General features: G+C 31.3%; 1 long non-coding RNA gene across 1 annotated transcript; it reads right to left on the bottom strand.

Moving 5' to 3' along the window:
• Positions 1 to 11,448: 11,448 nt before the first annotated feature.
• LOC127858648 (uncharacterized) lies at positions 11,449 to 17,975 on the bottom strand. Its single transcript, XR_008038997.1, has 3 exons — positions 17,892 to 17,975; positions 17,250 to 17,409; positions 11,449 to 13,550 (listed from the first exon to the last, which is right to left on the bottom strand). It is a non-coding gene; the product is annotated as an uncharacterized LOC127858648 (long non-coding RNA).
• Positions 17,976 to 18,460: the final 485 nt, after the last annotated feature.

Here is an 18,460-nt window from a genome sequence, read left to right as displayed (position 1 = left end):
TTATTATTTATAGTAAGTTCATTCCAGTTCCTTATTCGATTTCAATAAGGAATAAGGAACCAGTTCGTTTTTCCTTATTCAAACTGAATAAGGAACTGGTTTATCATTACTTAAAACTTAGTAGAAATGTATTGCAATGCGTATTTTAAATATCCATCCTATGTATACACATGTATATAATGATATTCATTTTTATGTTGAACAATTTTGATCATTTTCATAGATGTTCAAGTAAGAAAATGCCGTTCCTTATTCGATTTTGAATTATTATTTATAGTAAGTACATTCCAGTCCCTTATTCGATTTCAATAAGGAATAAGGAACCAGTTCCTTATTCCTTATTCAAACTGAATAAGGAACTGGTTGATCATTACTTAAAACTTAGTAGAAATGTATTGCAATGCGTATTTTAAATATCCAACCTGTGTATACACATGTATATAATGATATTCATTTATATGTTGAACAATTTTGATCATTTTCATTGATGTTTAAGTAAGAAAATGCCGTTCCTTATTCGATTTTGATTTATTATTTATAGTAAGTACATTCCAGTTCCTTATTCGATTTCAATAAGGAATAAGGAACCAGTTCCTTATTCCTTATTCAAACTGAATAAGGAACTGGTTTATCATTACTTAAAACTTAGTAGAAATGTATTGCAATGCGTATTTTAAATATCCAACCTATGTATACACATGTATATAATGATATTCATTTATATGTTGAACAATTTTGATCATTTTCATTGATGTTTAAGTAAGAAAATGCCGTTCCTTATTCGATTTTGATTTATTATTTATAGTAAGTACATTCCAGTTCCTTATTCGATTTCAATAAGGAATAAGGAACCAGTTCCTTATTCCTTATTCAAACTGAATAAGGAACTGGTTTATCATTACTTAAAACTTAGTAGAAATGTATTGCAATGCGTATTTTAAATATCCAACCTATGTATACACATGTATATAATGATATTCATTTTTATGTTGAACAATTTTGATCATTTTCATTGATGTTTAAGTAAGAAAATGCCGTTCCTTATTCGATTTTGATTTATTATTTATAGTAAGTACATTCCAGTTCCTTATTCGATTTCAATAAGGAATAAGGAACCAGTTCCTTATTCCTTATTCAAACTGAATAAGGAACTGGTTTATCATTACTTAAAACTTAGTAGAAATGTATTGCAATGCGTATTTTAAATATCCAACCTATGTATACACATGTATATAATGATATTCATTGATATGTTGAACAATTTTGATCATTTTCATTGATGTTTAAGTAAGAAAATGCCGTTCCTTATTCGATTTTGATTTATTATTTATAGTAAGTACATTCCAGTTCCTTATTCGATTTCAATAAGGAATAAGGAACCAGTTCCTTATTCCTTATTCAAACTGAATAAGGAACTGGTTTATCATTACTTAAAACTTAGTAGAAATGTATTGCAATGCGTATTTTAAATATCCAACCAATGTATACACATGTATATAATGATATTCATTGATATGTTGAACAATTTTGATCATTTTCATTGATGTTTAAGTAAGAAAATGCCGTTCCTTATTCGATTTTGATTTATTATTTATAGTAAGTTCATTCCAGTTCCTTATTCGATTTCAATAAAGAATAAGGAACCAGTTCGTTTTTCCTTATTCAAACTGAATAAGGAACTGGTTTATCATTACTTAAAACTTAGTAGAAATGTATTGCAATGCGTATTTTAAATATCCAACCTATGTATACACATGTATATAATGATATTCATTTTTATGTTGAACAATTTTGATCATTTTCATAGATGTTCAAGTAAGAAAATGCCGTTTCTTATTCGATTTTGAATTATTATTTATAGTAAGTACATTCCAGTCCCTTATTCGATTTCAATAAGGAATAAGGAACCAGTTCCTTATTCCTTATTCAAACTGAATAAGGAACTGGTTGATCATTACTTAAAACTTAGTAGAAATGTATTGCAATGCGTATTTTAAATATCCAACCTATGTATACACATGCATATTATGATATTCATTTATATGTTGAACAATTTTGATCATTTTCATTGATGTTTAAGTAAGAAAATGCCGTTCCTTATTCGATTTTGATTTATTATTTATAGTAAGTACATTCCAGTTCCTTATTCGATTTCAATAAGGAATAAGGAACCAGTTCCTTATTCCTTATTCAAACTGAATAAGGAACTGGTTTATCATTACTTAAAACTTAGTAGAAATGTATTGCAATGCGTATTTTAAATATCCAACCTATGTATACACATGTATATAATGATATTCATTTATATGTTGAACAATTTTGATCATTTTCATTGATGTTTAAGTAAGAAAATTCCGTTCCTTATTCGATTTTGATTTGTTATTTATAGTAAGTACATTCCAGTTCCTTATTCGATTTCAATAAGGAATAAGGAACCAGTTCCTTATTCCTTATTCAAAATGAATAAGGAACTGGTTTATCATTACTTAAAACTTAGTAGAAATGTATTGCAATGCGTATTTTATATATCGAACCTATGTATACACATGTATATAATGATATTCATTTTTATGCTGAACAATTTTGATCATTTTCATTGATGTTTAAGTAAGAAAATGCCGTTCCTTATTCGATTTTGATTTATTATTTATAGTAAGTACATTCCAGTTCCTTATTCGATTTCGATAAGGAATAAGGAACCAGTTCCTTATTCCTTATTCAAACTGAATAAGGAACTGGTTTATCATTACTTAAAACTTAGTAGAAATGTATTGCAATGCGTATTTTAAATATCCAACCTATGTATACACATGTATATAATGATGTTCATTTATATGTTGAACAATTTTGATCATTTTCATTGATGTTTAAGTAAAAAAATGCAGGTTCCTTATTCGGCTTGAATACGGAATAAGGAACTGGTTCCCGTTTCCTTATTCGGCCGCGAAAAAGGAAATTGAGTTTAAATGAAAACAAAAATTAGGAAATGTACTAGATTGCATTTTTATATCACATAAATGTTAAATAAGTATACAGGCTTAAGGTTTGGTTGATTTGAAGTTAGAATTCGAAGTAGATAATGCCGGCTCGGGTTATTCAAAAAATCCTATTAAAACGCTGAGAAGAAACATGAATATGTATCGTTATACACAAATTAAATGTATTCTTGTTATTTAGCTTTGATTTAATTGAGAATTGTTTGCATTATTTTTCTTTAAAAGCTTAGTCAAATATGTTAAGCGTGAATAAGGAATAAGGAACCGTTATTTATTTCTTATTCGAATAAGGAATCGTGAATAAGGAATAAGGAACTGTTCCTTATTCCTTATTCGAATAAGGAATAAGGAACTAGGAAAAAGGAACCAACTTACTCTCCATAAAAAAATATTATATAAAGTATTATATTTCAAACGTTTGTATTTTACATTGAAATAAACTAAACCCGGAGTCAGACATTTAATTAATAAATTGACTTTTACAATTGTGTCTAAAGCACTTATTCACATACAAAATAGTCAGTATACTGACTTGATTTAAAATATTTATCTAGCAATCTGAGTTTTAATGTTTATTTGCAGATCTATATTTAATTATGAAAAATAACATTAAATGTTACCATAGATCGTGTTAAAATAGGCATGTGTCTTTGGGATCTGTACAATATTGATTATGGATGAAAATTTGTTTTTATTTGATGCGGTTTAAAATTGATACAGCACCTGATACATAACGTCACATTAAATGAGATAAACATAAACTGTATTCGGAAACAAGGACTAATTATTTCATTAATAAAGAATAATAGTCAAGCAGGGAACAGTTTGAATGATTCTTAGATATAGAATATTATCCAATGATCAATGTTCATCTTTTATCTTTCACCGTGGAATTCCCTTGACAAAATAAGACCAATGTATTATACTTTAACCTTATGTTTGCTTCTTTCATAATATCAGACAGTGCAGCAATTGAGATTTATAGTAAACATTTACAGCAGCTGCATACATATATTTAGTGTCTAACAATAAGTGCCGGACCTGAATGAAATGTAAAGAAAGACAATTATTTGTATCATCTTTCAATGGTGCATCGGTAAGGTCCAATTTCAATATGGTCGATTTGTCTAAGACGGTATTGCGGCATGTGTGATCAAATGGTATCAAGATTAATTACGATTTTAATACATGTATTATCACGTTAGCCAGACATGATTTATAATCGTTCGACAACTACAAAGCCATTTTTAACATTGATACTGTCGCACATGAAGAGAAGAACGCGTCTTAGATTGTAACGATTGTAACCAATGTTTTTTTTACCAATGTTTGTGCCAGTTAGATATCAAGTGAGATTGTATATAGTGTATTGTGTAAGGCGTTCGTAATGGTCTTTAATGAGATCCGTTTACCTGTCGGTAGATAAAATTCTGTATAAAATAACATGCAAGTTGTTGCCAACTTCATTCAATCACATTATATTGAAAAGTTTTCTTTTAAAACGTTTGCAATATAGAAGATTTCGAAGTCCTGCATCAGCGCCTAGTCCTATTACACAAGTTAAGTGTCTATTTACACAAGTGGTGTTAACATTTTCATAGATCATTCGATCTTTATAATGAGCACTCGGTAAAGTATACCTTAAGTGATAGGAAATTGACTCATAAGTAAAAAACTCATGTTTTGAATCTTAATATATATTGTTGCTATATGAAACCATAAGGGTTTGAAGCAAATCAGGTCTTCATGTTTATAATTTGATTATATGGGATGGTTATTTAAGATACTCCTTTTCCGCCTCTGTCTAATTTTAAAATGTACCATTGTATTGACTTGCTTTTTAGAAAAAAAGACAAATTGAAGCCTCAACCTTTAAGCGATGTGTTGAATTAATCGGAGTATTTTAAACGAGGTAAATTTTAAACGGTAAGTGCATTGCAATATTGTTTAAAACGATTCCATGGCACGGATTTTACACTTGCCCTTGAGTTTTGCAACAAACACGTTTTGGCAGTTTATATATTCAAACACGTATAAGAGATAAAATATTTTCAAGTTATCATATAATTTAAATTTTAACACTTTATGAAGAATGCGTTTCAATTTAGTTAAATTTACCTACTCAGAGGTGTAAAATGCCCCCGAGAAGCACAACTGCAACTTAATAAGGCGCGATAAATAAAAAACAACCTCTTGTGTTAGTATCAAAATGGTGTAAAAAGTCTGTAGTTAAAAAGTCAGTTGGACAAAATATTAATGCATTTGCAAAAAAAATCTGAGCGATTGATTGTATTAAAATGTAGCTTTCCATAAACACGCCCTATTTATAAGACCCTAACCGTATTCACAGTTTCTATAGGTATACCCACCGACCGTGTGTTCATCTATATGTAAGTCACACTGCTGTTCGCAGATATTGTTCCTGTGATATCCCAAGACAATACAGAAGATACTTGGACCGTTTTCAAATCGTATGCGACTCATGTTTTCACATAAGGTAGAAGGTCAGGTCGTTGTTTGTTAAAATAATAATAACATATAATGAAATCAGGAAACTGATTATAATTATTTGATAGTAATTTGCATTTGGTCTGTCTGTCAATCCTTTCATCTATTCACCCATCCACCGGTCTGTACTTCAGCACACACAAATACAATGTTTAAAAAGTACGCAGAATATTATTATGGAGCTTGGAATATATATTAACATTGCTCTGCGGATTATGCGTTATCCTTTTACATAAGCTCGTACAGTTCACATCATTCTTTTCGAAGTAAACGATTATTTTTTTTACACACATGCAGCATATTTTATCAAGTTTATTTTGAGGATGGCGTTCAGTGACATCTATTCTCATTTACTCACTGAGACGTCTCAGCAGTTGTCGTAATGATGACGTAGACGCATCTTAAGTTGCAACAAAATATACTTTCTACATCACAAACGATCTTTTTAAAGTTGAAAGGATAGACCGTATAGTGAGATGTTGTAGTTTTAATATGTGTATTGTAATTGGTAAGATATTTAACAAATTCATTGAACATTTACATAAATCTGATATGTTCCAGAATTTACAATTTGGTTGCTAAAATATTAATTTATTTGTTATGTAATGTGTTCATACTGTATATTAGAATATTTGTCGTATTTAGACAAAATTAAAATGAACGGACACATTTTTTAAAATATTGTATTATGTTTATGCTTGATTTGGTGAAGAAAAACACGTTTTACAACGTTTGGATTGCAGATACGGCATACAGTCTATAACGTGTTTTGACTTTCTACGTATTCTTTAACGTCTTGAACCGGCAATTCCGTATTACATGTAAAAGCACAATATTGTACATTATAAGATGTGACATTAAAATAAAATTAAAGATTTTTATTATTTCAAAATTGTACCTTTCGTTCCATTCGACCTTCGATTGCAATAGTATAAAGTATCACATAAGAAGAAAGATAAACGTGGGCCCCACGTAGTACATCACTCCGTTGTTATGTCATTATGATCACTTTTTTAAACACTTTAACAAAATGGAAAGTTCTGACATAATATATATCCCTTATTCACAAAGTATCAGCACTCCTCATAGAATCAAGAATGAAACCAAAAAAGCATAAAATTTGCTGGATTTTTCCCCATTTTTTTTTAGTTTTAATTTTTTTGATGGTTATCCATGACTATAACAACGATCATTCTCATGATTTCCGGTGTTCATTGGAAAGTAGGTCATGTTTATTCCATAGTGAGGCTTTGCTTTTTAAATTACGATACGCGTAATTATGTTAGTTTGTTTATGGTCTTGAAGTTGCTTTATCAAATGTTTTATATGCCGCATATTTTTGAAAACAAAATTAAAAATATTTTAAGAACAGCATGAGCAAACGTTTCGTTTTTTACATTACGATACTATTAAATTGTATAGTACAAGCCTATGCCTTATCAACGTATCAGAAAGGCTGATATTATGAGAAACATTGGGTTCTTTCGTAACTAAGGGCGAACAAGACTTGTCGTTCGTTCGGAACGGTCTGGGGTAAAACTGGTAAACAAACCAAACGAAAAACGTTCTGCACCTTCGATCGGCAAAATCGGAATATTTAACGTTCATTTCAATTCAAATTTACGTATGAAATTTAATCTTCATTGATTGATATACTTTAATTTCTAGTGTGTTGGCATTTGTATTTTAATTCTGCCTTGCCATATAATTTCGCGACCTGAAACTTTTCATCTTTAAAAGTTTAGAAACTCATGATCATAGCTTTCTGCTTAAAAAAGACTGTTTATTCAATTGAACCCAACATTTATTCCGTCGCGTATTTCCTTGATTTCTAAACAGTATTAATGTGTGTTAAGTTTACATATTGATTGATATTCTGTTGTCACTGTAACACTTAACTATCAATATCTTGAAACATGTGTTTTAACTGAAATCTACATACCAATTTCTTGTTAATTCAAGATTTTTCAATAAATAACTTATGCTGTCTAATGAAATTATTTCTGGTTTAAATATTTTCTTTCAAATACTGTGTAAGATTGATTGGATTTGTGATAGGTCGGTGTTGTGTTGTTTATTTTCATTGTCTACTGTCCAAGTTAATTGATAATTGGCCGAGTTCTTTTTCAGATACAACACTCCTTCTAGATCAAAATGAGTTTATCTATTTAGCAAGTGCCTTATTCTACTGCTTGCTTTAAGATTCTGATTTAATTTACTTTCACTTAATATTAAGGCATTTGACTGTTAATGATTTAATCTTGTGAAATTAATTTGCTTGCATTATTTTTAGTGAATGTTCAGAATGAGAAATGAGTGTTTCCTTAAGTATGGTTCTTCATATATACAGTATAACTTGTGTTTAAAACTAGAGTACCATTTTTGTATTGTCATTTTAATTGAAGAATGTTTTACATTTTCAAATTTGTATTGCAAATCTTAGGAAAGTTTCATTTATTTCAATTCTATCTGAGCTTTTGTTTGTATTGTAAACATTGTAACAAAAAGAGTAATTGCTTTGTATGATAAAAAGTTTCATTCAGCAATATGGTTCAAATGGCGTCTGAAAAACAAAAGTAACAGGTGTATAGAAAATGTTCTTAAATTAACAACTTAACAATAACAGAAATAGCTTACATGTGGTAGAAATAATTGTGGCAAAAGAGGGGACATCCTCAAAATGAGTAATATGTATTTATCCAACAGGTTTTATAGTTGTCTGTCAAAACCTCGGTAAATTCTGTGATTGTTTGGTGATAAGTTACAGGCGTCTTTAAAAGTAAGCAACTGGTATGTTGTTTAATAAATACTTAATTGATTGTATTCAGTACAATCGTTTAATAAACCAACATTCTATTAAGCATCCAAAGCATGGAGGTTTGTTCAAAATTTAAAAAAGATATCAGTGGAAATATATTAATAAACTTTGTCTAGAGCTCCTAATAATGTAATTCAATGTATCATACGTCTTGAAAACAGTGTTATTATAGGGAAAATTGTATGCTACTTTCAACCGTTATTTTGACTTAATGTCACGTAGGCGGGTTATACGTGATAGATACATGTTCTTTAGACAAAATACATGAAAATAACATTACCTAAGAGATAAGTGTAAGGAGAAGGAAATTGGTATCCATTGGTTAAATAATTAATAGAGTTAAAACATAATGTTTAATACTGGTAACATGTTTGCAGAAAATATATGTTTTCACTTGAAAAATAAACTTTGGATCACCATCTTGAAGATCTATATATAATACATTGAACAACTGTCAATAATAAATTGTGATGATATTCTGGATATGGCTCAATTATATCAATATACTTTTAAAATCAACAATAGCCACATTTAGATTTAAAGTCTATATGAAAGAGGTATTTTGTAAGTGATAGTATCATAGAAAGAAATTGTTTTATTTTGAACAAATCATTGGATACACATTTCGGTACAATTTATTTTACAATTGTACTAAGGATTTTTAACATAATAAATAAATGTATTGAAAATTGTGAAGACTTGCAAAATTTTGACCAAAATTTATATCTATGTTACAAATTAACATTGACAAAACACCCACAAGCCATAAGGAAGAGAAACATATTTATTAAATATCATTTCACAACAGTGAAGTCCAGTTTGACATACAACAAAATAATATTTAACTGGTTCCTTTTCCTGTATTCAGCCCCTGCCATAAGAAGTTGATTATAAATAAAAAACAAATAAATATGTTTAAATGTTGTGTTTTTTAACATCGCATTAATGATAAAAAATTCCCTAGGTTTTAAGTTGGTTGATATGAAGTTAGTATTCGAAGTTGAAAATGCCAGTTCGGTTGAAACAATCAATATTATGAAGCAAAACATGAACATGTATCATAATACATAAGTAAATGTATGTATTTATTGTCTTAAGAATAGTATGTATTAGTTTTCTTAAGAACCCTATATCAAATACTTTAAGCTTGAATAAAGAATAAAGAACTTGTCTTTATTTCTTTTTGGAAGGAAGTTAACCGTATACGGCTATATTGAAAACTATTGGAGTAACATTTGTCGTCCAGTGTACATGAAACTTGCTCAGAAAGTAGTGTAAATGATATCTCAATTGAGCTCGAAAACGATTCGGTCTTTTAAAAACTCTTCTGTCACATGATATGTTGTTTAGGTTGTAAACATTTTGGCTCAGGTGAAACCTTTCAACACAGGTTAAAGATGCTCCTATCTGCAAACGATTGCAACCATTTAAAAGATACAATAATAGTGTGAGGTTGAAGCTGTTTTTATGATAATGATGCTAATTTTGATATTGGGGATCGATTGAAACACGTGTACAATATTAATGACTAATGATATTGAATATCTGAAGTATTTCAATTATTTTTGAATTATTATATTCATTTTTCTAGAAATTCAAATATTGATAGTGGAGGTAAAACAACAATAACTGTTTCATAATTTGATAATTATTTTACCTTTCCTTCTATATACATTGAATGTCACGAGCTGTAATTGGAATCTCTCAAATGGATCTATAAATAATTTGACCTATTGAGCTTTGTATTGTCAGCCTCTTTTTCAGGAGAGACAACCAGCTACTGGCTAACGGGATTGTTCCAGTAAAGTTGTCTCCCATAAATAAAGCTAAGTTTAAATACGTTCTGTTTTAGAAATATTTTCAAATATCAAGTTTGTCATAATAATGTGTAATATAGATTAACATTATGTTTCATAAATCACTTTTTTTCTTTACTCCACCTTTTTAGAATAGTTCAGTTCATTCGTGTCGCAAGTGGGAGCTTTATAGCCCATGACCCTCTGTTATAAATGCTTAATATTTAATACAATTGAAAGTCTTAAAAAACCGAAATATTTCATTAAGCAGGTTTGACATGTTTTTGTTTTCAAATTAAACGGGTCATTTAGTACATGGTCTTCTTCGGCGTTAAGTCCTCGACCAGTATACATTTTTATTGGAACAGAGACGTACTATCTATCTATGTCTCTGAATGGAACTATGAAAAAAAAAACACAGCAGGATTAGCCTAAAAACGAAAATGAATTTCAACTCGAACGGTAATAAAGGTATATCCGTGTGCCATACATTTTAAGCAAGACATACCTTTCCCTAATGTTAGAAGGTATTACCATTTGTTCTTGTATTCTACGCGACGCTCAACAGCTGGAAACACACTATGTCAGTAAGCTTTCGTAATAAATGAATTATAACCTTTTGAAAAGAAGCAATACGACCTTAAAATATTTTCCCTGAAAACGAAAGTTTAACTTCTAAAAACAAAACAAGAACACAGACACGGAAATTATTAACTAAGAAGTTTGCTAAGTGAACGGACACAATGAGGGCCTACTTCCGTTGCAAAACATCGATATTGCTTTTTCCGTTGCTTTGCGTCGGAGATTTTCGATAATTCAGCAAAATATGAATCTTGTTACAACATCCGTCACTGATAATATTATGAACCATATATTAATCTATTAAAACAATAAGGATGAAGATTAGGATAAGCATGTATGCTGTATAAAACAGGATAGAAATCAGGGGCAATTCTGTCAAGGGCAAATGTGGCGTACAAATAGTTCGCATGATTAAATCATTTGTAGAAAAGTATATACCCAGCAAACATTTTAAATCGGTCCGATGTCGGCCCGATATTTATTTCAATATCGGCCCGACATCGGTAATTACATCGGCCCGACAACGGGAGTGCAACACGGCGCAATGTTGGCCCGACATCGGTATGTATATCGGCCCGACATCGGTAATTACATCGGCCCGAGATCGGGAGTGCAACACGGCTCGATGTTGGCCCGACATTGGTATGTATATCGGCCCGAGATCGGGAGTGCAACACGGCTCGATGTTGGCCCGACATTGGTATGTCGGCGATACCTTCTTGAGCCAGCATGGTGCCGACATACTTTTAACCATTCCTCAGTCCCTGTCTAGCCTCAATTGTTTTTAATTGTTGTTGGTAGTGTTAAGGGCCTAAAACAGTTTCTTAAATAAATGAAAGAACATTTTCTTCAGACAACATTTTATTTTTACATTCTTTTCAACCAAACTGGAATACAGTATTTGCTAATTATACTACTGTCTTGAAACTGAAAATATTAAACTGATTTATTACTAATTCCAACATTTTTATTCTAATGGGGTAAAATTAATTAATATATACATTGACTAACAACAAATGTAAAAGAAATTATTTAAACAGACTCTATAATTCTACAGGTACAGAAACTGAAAAAGTAACACATTGAAACAAAATGTTAAATGACCAAATGACTTGAGTTTTGTATTTTGGTAATAGAATATTCAGCAAATGAAAATAAAATAAGAGAATTATGAAGAAAACCAACGTATCCAACACGCATATTGTATACGTGGAAAATTACCAAACATGCATGTATAAATGGTTCATATCACCCATATTATCAAAACTGGTCTATATACCCTGGCAATTAATAAAATAACCCTTTCTTTAAAATGGATAGCGTATGATACCCATAAAATAGTAACAATTAAGACTAGTTAGCAAAATACAACATAGTAGTCATAAGATACACACAAAATAAGAACAAATAAGACTAGTCAGCAAAATACAACAAAGTAGTCATACCTTACACAAAAAATAGTAACAAGTAAGACTAGTCAGCAAAGTACAACATAGTAGTCATACGATACACAAAACATAGTAACAAATAAGACTAGTCAGCAAAATACAACATAGTAGTCATACAATACACAATAAATAGTAACAAGTAAGACTAGTCAGCAAAATACAACAATGTAGTCATATGATACACAAAGATAGTAACAAGACTAGTCAGCAAAGTACAACATAGCAGTCATACGATACACAAAAATTGTAACAAGTAAATTCAGGAAATTGCTATCCAGCAAAAAAAAACAAAAACATAGTAATGGCACAAAATGTAAATGTACAAGTGACTAGAAGTCTCACTTTAAGGTAATGGGCCATGTTGTCAATGGCAGAACACATTTTTTCCCCCTAAATCAAGTCAAGCAATTCCTCATTGTTGAATAGTCTTAAATGGTAAATACTAGCTGTGAAATGTGGAATAAGACTTGTAGTTAATCAGTTGTACTTTTTCTGAACTGCAGGTAAATATATATATTGACACAACATTTCCCAATTTCATGGAATGGGATCACATCCCCAAAATACTGAAAAAAAAGCCATTAAGTCAGACCATTCCTTCAAAGAGAACTAATAATGATATGCAGTATAAAGCAGCCAGTATTTGTTCATGAATACATTGCAGTAGGACAGAGCAATATATTGCTGAATGATATATAATTGAGTAGTTTACTGGGACTTATTTACATATGGTTATAAATACCTTAAACTAACATATATTAAAATTATTTGTTGTTTTCACCAGGAAATGATCACTTGAAAATAAAAATAATTGAGTTCTGTCACTTATCAAATTCAAAATGAATTGAGGGAATTGATTTTTATAATTGAGTATTTTCAGAAATAAACACCTTGTATGTCCCCTGAACTTAGACATAAATTATGGGCATTTCTAGAAAGTTTTGAATAAAAAATATTACAAGAAAATTGTCTTCAATATTAATACAAACTACATGAAACTTGTTTTCTTCAAAAATGACAAATGAAAACAATTAGAACAAGAATATATTGAAAAGTTACGTTTACCTAAGTAACACACAGAGTTACAGCTATTTAGGTAATAAAGGCAAAAAATAAACAAAAAAAATATACACTGCTTCCATCAGTATACATATTAAAAGAAAAGTTGTGTAAAATCATTAATTTCAAGTTCAAAGAGACCTTTACATCATAACAAATTGCAGCAGGAGACTAAATTAAAAGTTAAAACACACACGAGTTAAAATTCATTGGGACGGTTCATCACTTATTTTGGCTGTCCTCTTTTTTCTTCCACCGTCACGGTCAGAGGCTGTTCTAAACCATTCCCTGCACTCATGTTCAACTTCTGCAGCTGTGCATTTCAAGGACCGCATGACAGCTTCTGAAAATGGTAATGACATGTAGGCTCATATTATTCTATATCCATTATATGTTCAAACAGTGTTGCAAGAATTAACGATACTGGGCAGTTTATAAACCAATATTTTTTCTTAACCCTTTTTAAATTACAATATGAAGACTACTTTTGAAAAAGGAAAACAGCCGGATGTAATTCTGTATGTTTATATATATTCACACATATGGCCAGTTACGGGGTCTCTGATTAAGAAATAGGTCATGGGGTTCCCACTTTAAATACATGTATCTCCATACCCTTTTTTACCCGATATTAACACGAATTAAGGCCAAAAAAAAAAATAGTCTTGGTTCAGGGAACATGGCCAGAAAAATGTAGGAGGGTAGGTAGGTTTTTTCTTTTCTTTTTTTTTTTTTTTTTTTACCAGTCGACTGATTTCAGGGTGAAAAAGGGTCAGTTAATGCACCCATGATTGTTTAAACACTGACCAAATGATTAATATTGCACATGTGGTATTTAGTCGTTGTATATTATTCAATATTCCTAGCTCTTTATGCACTTCTTCAGGGCTAGCGCTGGCCCAAAATTTCTTTTAGCCAACCATTTTTTCTTTGTCTGTCTGTGATAGTGTGACCTTCATATTCAAAAGTGAACAAGCCATCTTTATGAGTCTCTGGTGTTTGGGGTGTGACCTTCAGAATTTTTTTCATCATGAGACCTGACCTAGTCTCCGACAGGTGCTCAAGAGTCTGAATAGTGGCTGTCAAAAGGAGGGTAACCTCAAAATAGCACAAGTCTTTCTTCTGGTACATTTTTTGATAAAATGGCAATGGGTTTGAGCGCATCGTAAAGGAAGTGAGCAGTGTACATAAATTTGAATGTTGCTATTGGTTTGTACAGGCTAAGGGCGTCACAGTACATTGATTTTGATTCATTATCAAAGCGAAGCCAATTGTTGTCAAGTTTCCATGACTCTTTGAATGTTCTAGTGTTTTGTGTTTTAATTATTTTTTTTTGTTATGACTCTTTTTCGTCCAACAACGCTTTAAGGTTAAAGACGCCATGTTAGCGACTTTAGAGACAAAGTGGTTACTTCCATTTTTATAGTAGTGTAGATGAAGGACTCTTCCTATGTGTTAAAAATTTGAAATGTTAATTAAAATTAAACCGCGCGTGTTTTTCACATTTTTATTTGATTAAAATACGCTGCTGTCAGTTAGCATAGTGTGCGAGTAAAACAAACAAATTAATTAATTATCATCTTTTCATTTCGATCGGAAATTGGCAGAAAGTTGTAATATCATCGACATAGAACTAATTATTTAATTATCACTTTTAAATTCAGATCAATAGACAGCTTGGAAATAAATAAAATATTGTCACGCTTCTTTTCATTTTTAATCTATAATAATACGACATTTGCGACCGGCCGCTATTTTGTTTGCAGACGACAATATTAACTGTGTATTCAAAGTGCACAGTGTCTGCGCATGAATGACCGAATATTACTCCATAGCTCCACCCATTTTTACATTTCATTTAACAACGTCATTTCATGTGTAAGCGAGCTCAATGTTGATTTGCCAGCTAGCATGCGCACTTTAATAACAATAAGGTCAAGCGATGTCTCGTATACACGTGCAGACCGGTTATTGTTCACTGTTCAAATTGCGAACACTTTCATTGAAACAAAGAGAAAAATATAGAAAACCAATCCAGGTTAAATTGTTGGCTGTTTTCAATGAAATTTTACGAGATTTTAGCATTTTCTTCATCAGATTTTTTTCCATGGACCAAAAAAATCGTTAGGGTCGGGGGCAAAAAATAGGGTCGGTCGGGTTCCCTGAACCAAGACTATTTTTTTTTTGGCCTAAGGTGTATAGGGGTACCTTATATAGTATTATATATAAATACGTCATTTATTTTACGTCTCATACAAGGAAATATATAGCGACATTAATTGCTAGGTACATGAAATTTCAATTTCAGACGTGATTGTGGTTTTCGATATAAGACCTTATTGCGACATTTGATTGCATTACCTCCCCTACACCCCCCAGGGCTTGCACTAAGAAATAAATTTTGGAAGTCCTGACTTCCTGCCCTTTACTTATGGAAGTCCAACTCAAAAATGTTGGAAGTCCAAACAACTTTAATGTTGATGTTAACAGAATGTCAACTGCGTAAACGATCACAAACTCTTCCCATCCATTTTGGGTCACTGTACATCTGTGAAAGTAACTAGATATATCATACAACAAGGCGGAAACTACCCTAGGCTTTAAAGTTTGTATAAGTTTGTGCAAACAATATCGGCAAAACATGTTAATTTCAAAACTTTTATTATTTCTATCATTTTACTATGTTCATTTGTAAAAACAATAAATTTTCATTAAAATCTACTTAAATTATTTATTAATTGATTAATAATCATAACACATTTAAGTCATTCAACACATTTAAGTAATTTGAGATATGTGCGGTTGCAAGTTTTCATCACATATTTATTGTCATTTTATTATCCTCACCCCTATGACTGCATTTGCAACAAAACACAATCTTAATGAATGGTCATGATGGAGCATCTAGTATATCTATTACTGTTTATCCGAATACTATACATGTCCGAAAAATGTACACTTTATAAATGTCTTACCAGTTTAACTTTAATAACCCAAACTTTCCTTGTTGTTATCTGGATTAACAAACATTATCAAATGTTTGTTAAATCCATTTAATGTTTTCTCCATTATTGAAATAACATTACTTGTAATTTGAATCGCCAGCTTTGAACTGAACGCGGGTTGAATGTTACAATAGGTCAGCCATTTGCAATGTCGAAGGTCATGGCGTAGCAATTTAATTCTACTCGGATAATTTATATCTAATCCAGGAAATGTGTTTTCTGAATGTTTCTGACTAGTAAAATGACATGTTAGTATAGAAAATGAATTGTGATTCCAGTTTATATAAGATGGTTATTACTCGTAATTATCGGTGGATTAACAAACTGAGAAAACTCGCGGGAACTTATACGGTAGTGAATCTACGTAATTAATTAAATTTTGATCAGTTTTGTTTTTCTTTAATTATTTTTGCCGTCTTTCTTTTACCGTGCCGTCTGCCCCAAACCAGCAATTATCTCCTAATCATTAGACAACATGCGACACGCGCAAAGAGGCACGAGTGTGTTGTTAAAGCAACCAATATTAAGCGACTGGTTTGTCACGGTCAATTTGCGATCCGCGCGGGGGTAAATTGTGTAACCGTTAGATAAACAAAACACAATAAACTTGCTAATCACCTGCGGGCGATATCAAATATAAGGAGGCGAAGTTTAGACTGATCGAGACGTGTGCAAAACACATTGAGTCGGCAGAAAGCAGTGTTGATTGAAGTATTATTTAAATCGACAGCTTACGTTACTGGTTGCTATTTTCGGCGTATGACCAATTTTAAGGAAGTATAGTGGACGTCATGGGTTTTTGTTATCGGCGTATGGAAACAATTATCGGGCGTAATATACGGCCGTACGCCGCTTAGTGCAAGCCCTGACCCCCCTCATAGTAATTAAAGGTGCCTAGAACGCGTGGTTGTATACAGACCCGGTTTTTTATATTGACCCCTTAGGTATAGTCTGAAAACTACCAAGACCGCGTAACTGGCACTATGAATTAGTTCTAACTGTGACCTTATCTTTTTACACATACTATGACAACTTACTCTGCACAGCATCAGCCAATGGAAGTTTTCCAAATACTGCCTTTTTCTTCCTCCCATGCCAGCTGTACTGGTTGGCCACCTCATTTGACATGCAATGCTTCAGAATGCGCCGGCACACATCAGCGCGGTTTCGGCCACCCAATACAGACAAATGGCTCACCTGAAAAGAAACACAAAGCATCTGTACACAGCTCTCAGTTCATTAATTTATGTTGTATACTAAAAGAACAATAAGTAATTACCTAAGAAATAGCTGCCAAATGGCCTGTTGCATTGGGTGTACTGGAACATGATTCCTCAGCATTGTAAACATGATTTAAGTGAAACATTTTTTTTTACCTGTCTGTACGAGTGCCAGTATGTTTTATCCCTTGATTTTGACATTGCTAATATAATACACGGAGTGTTCTCAGTTTCACCAAAATTTATTAGAAAGAATTTTATGAAACAACTTATAGCTGACTAGCTATTCATTCATGAAATTAAACAAACATTGAACAGTCGCGAAAACATGTGACATTTGATGACAGATAGCAATTTCAGAAAAAAAGCACTCTAAAAATGGTCTGATCTTGTGAATAAAGAAATAAAATTGTTTCCGAACAAAAATAAATAAAAAAGTCCAGGACAGAATAGTTCTACCTTGATAATTTCGAAATTGAGTCAATGCAGCTTTGTCGCGCGCCTATTTGTATGATCATACAGGACTGAATATATTTTAAAGTCAAATATTTCAAACGCATATTTACATAAAAAGTAATATGACAAATATATTTATTAAATGAAAGGTATTTTATAACATTATGTGATATACATTTAGTTGACATACTTTATTTTGTTTACTCCATAAGCCTGGGCAGATTCACTGCACAAGAGCCAAGGGAAGCAACCTGTGTATTTCCTTTTAACAACGGTTACTCTTCCTGGACATGATAATATTGATTTTATATCAAGTATCTTACACGGTTTTTAAAAGAGACATAATAATAAAATTTAATAACAAGAAATTAAAAAGAAAATAATCAAAGTTACCTTTTCTCTTGAGTGTTAATTATGATATCGGGCCTATGTTGGGCCGATATCATACTTTGAACTGTTGAGTTATAAGTATTTTTATAACAACGGGCCGACATCGGGCCGACATTGTCCTATAAATATAAATTGTATAATATGCGACCTATCTTTCACGGTTTTTAAAAGAGACATAGACA

Source organism: Dreissena polymorpha, chromosome 14 (assembly GCF_020536995.1).
Source record: "Dreissena polymorpha isolate Duluth1 chromosome 14, UMN_Dpol_1.0, whole genome shotgun sequence".
Taxonomy (NCBI): domain Eukaryota; kingdom Metazoa; phylum Mollusca; class Bivalvia; order Myida; family Dreissenidae; genus Dreissena; species Dreissena polymorpha.
The sequence above is the reverse complement of the archived record's forward strand: the minus strand, read 5'-3'. Positions and strand labels throughout refer to the sequence as shown.